The following is a 3,336-nucleotide window of genomic DNA, read 5'->3' on the forward strand; positions in this document are numbered from 1 at the left end:
CTGCATGAGTTTTAGTACTGATATGCCTCTACCGATACATAGGGGCCTATTGATACTTTGAACCTTGGTGTGATCATGTAGGGTGTTGAAATATGTTTCAATGCAGGAGAGTCCATCTAGTGAAAAGAGAAAAGAAACCGCCCTTGTCTTAAAATTAAATCATTCCCCTTCAAATAACTACATTGTTGCAATGGAAATAAATTCATAACATCACATGAATCACTTTCTGTTATTATCTTTAGGGTAAAAGACTTAAACCTCCCCTGAGGTTTAACGTAAATACTTACACCTCCCCTCTCATTTCTCATAGGACTTAAATCTCCCTTGTCCAAAATAAGGTGGCGTTATATTTAACTGAATTAATGAAAAGGCCATTTTATCCTTTAAAATTCTTTAAATTTAGAAACAAAACCACCCAACTGGAAAACAGTGTTTTATTTATTTATTTTTGGCAAAACATGGGAGTTGAGAAATCTTCCCCAAACCCACCCTCTGTCTATAGATTTCCTCTACAAATAATCACTAGCAGCAAAGTGAAACCCATCACAATCATCCACTACTTGTGGAGATTTCCAGCTCCTTTCCCAAATGGCCCTCTTTCATGCATTCAATACATTCTCACTTGACTATTGAAGATGATGGGAAGGGGTGGGAGAAGTTAAGTAAAAAGATAGGCGATTGGAGCAGAGGTAAAAATCTATCGGTTCCTCACAATTAATTACCATTATTCTTGTATCATTCGTCTATTCATTACCATTATTCTTCTATTAGTTCCTCATGGTTAATTAATAAAGTTGATCCATATAAAGTGTATACCCCACCTTTGTAAAATTCTTCTAAATTCAAAATATTTATGAATACTGATGAGGGTGGATTTGGCCCTCCAGTGAAATTGTGACACCTGGCACCTCATGTAAACCAAGTGCAGCCTCTTGACAACTGGGCAGCTCAGGAAGCTTGGGCAGCTCGGCAGAGCTTGCCACAGCTTGCCACTTACAGACAGCTCGGCATGGCTCACAACATGTAGCTCGGCATAGCTCGGGGAGCTCGGTATAGCTAGGGGCAGCTCGGCATAGGCACCTCGCCACAGGCCGCTGGCCACTCCGCAGGCAGCCTGGCGTCTTACGAAGAGCTCACCACTTAGGGGTAGTTCGGCACTTAGGGGCAGCTCGGCGTATCGCAAGAAGATCTCCTGCCTGACAACTGTACCTAATAGATCTGGAGACCTGTGCCCATGTCTCTCGCTAGGCGACGCCATGCCTGCCAGTCTTGAGAGCTGTCCCTTGACTGGCCGAGTCGTACTCTGCAGCAGCCGCCTGCACCCGCCATCTCAGCTCTGGCAGTAATGGCTGCGGCAGAGAGACAGAAGCGGTTACGCCTGACTTGACAGAGGCTGTTACGCTTGATTTGACAGGACACCACTATATAAGCACTCCAACCCCCAAAGACACGGGGAGAGAATGGAAAAATGGAGGTAATCCCTGCTCTCTAGCTCTCTCATTTCTCTCCAAGCTCTTTGTAATCAGAATGCTAACTTAGGCATCGGAGAGTTCCCATTGGGAAAATACCCCCGGGTCCTCTGATTCAGTTCTCGCAGGTCCCTCAGCTCCCGCCGCCTACAAAGGAGAGGAAATCACCTCATGCAGAGGGCAGTCGGGTTGCGCTACACCAGGGAGCTCTACCATCCTCTAAGTTGTAGGCCGCCTAGGAGCAGGTCAAGTGACGAGTCCACCAGGCAGTTCTCCCCAGGGAGTTCGCCACCAGGCAGTTCTCCCCCAGGCGGTTCGCCACCAGGGAGCGCCACAGGCAGTTCACCACCAGGCAGTTCTCCCCCAAGCAGTTCACCACCAGGCAGTTCGCCACCAAGTAGCTCTCCACCAGGGAGCTCGCCACCAGGCAGTTCGCCACCAGGGAGCTCGCCACCAAGCAGTTCACCACCAGGGAGCTCGCGACCAGGCAGCTCTCCATCAGGGAGTTCGCCACCAAGTAGCTCATCACCAAGGCACGTCACCACCAGGTCAAATAACGAGGTACTTAGCCAAAAAAAATTTATACATCACAAAAAATTGGTATGTGACCAAAAACAGTTACATCAAATACCAAGCACAAGAGTCTAGTAGTGAACACCTGCCATGCATCGATACTTTGTACAAATGGTGTTTTTGTACTTCATCAACTACTTGTACAAATGGTGACTTTGTACATATAGTGCATCGGTACTTATTCATCATATGCAAGCAAAGGAGCAATAAGGGCAATTTTGGATTTATAAAATAATTAACTCTCTCACATGATGTCACATATAAAGCAATTTGGATGGAAAGCTAAGGAAGAGAAGTATTTGTTTGATTATGTCACCCCACATAGGAGGTCTAAGGGCCTGTTTGTTTGCTTTGAAGCTTGACATCTATTGGTGAACTTTTCTTTCTTTTGAACTCTCAAATGCAGAGAATGTTCTAAATTCTGAATTCTGAAAATTATCAAATATCCATTTTGACCCTATATATGAGAACTTTTGTTTATCTTTTTGGGGGTATCATTGGAAAATAAAAAATTGTCTGATTGCAACTTTAAGTGATAAGAGATAAGACGAAACTAACAACCATTTTTCTCTTAAAATTAAAAGATTCTTCTTAAGAGATAAGAATTAATGAAAAAACTAAGCCATAAGTCCAATTTGTAAATAGAGGGGATGCATGAGTATTTAAGTCTTTTACGCATATTTTTAATTTCAAATGCTGGTTTGTCCGTGTTTGATTGGGAGAGGCAAGCGAATCGTAGCAAATGTTATTTGTCCAGTGTTTCCTTCCCGGCGACAGTTATTACCGTTGACCATTCGAGATAAGCGACGCTCAACATAATGCGTACATTAGCACCAAATGCACGCGTACCGTGGTCACGTTGGGGCTTGGGGGGTGACATAGACCGGAGTCCCGACCATAAGACCAGATCCTAGAACCAGAGAGAGCAGTAGCAGAATCAAGCTACCGAATATGCCTCCGCTCATCCCTCTATTTCACTATAATAATGCTTGTGGAGCTCATCTTGCGATAGCAACCTGCTTCTGCAAGTAAATCGAGAATCCGTCGCTCCACTGCAAATCTCAGATCAAACCGAATTCATCGCCCTTGTTGATTTCGTAACGTTTGTGGAGAAAAACTTTACATCTCTTCTGATAATTCAAAGATTCCAATGGAGAGGGAGTTCCATAAATAGAATCTGATCGAGTGGTGTGGTCGGAGAGGAGTCCAAACGAAAGTAGAAGATCCTTTGTTGCGGTACTGGAGCGATCTTCCACTGCGCGCACCTCGGAAGGATTGCATTTGTTCCGAATTG

The sequence above is a fragment of the Nelumbo nucifera genome, chromosome 6 (assembly GCF_055504915.1).
Source record: "Nelumbo nucifera cultivar China Antique chromosome 6, China Antique-T2T, whole genome shotgun sequence".
NCBI classification, from domain to species: Eukaryota; Viridiplantae; Streptophyta; class Magnoliopsida; order Proteales; family Nelumbonaceae; genus Nelumbo; species Nelumbo nucifera.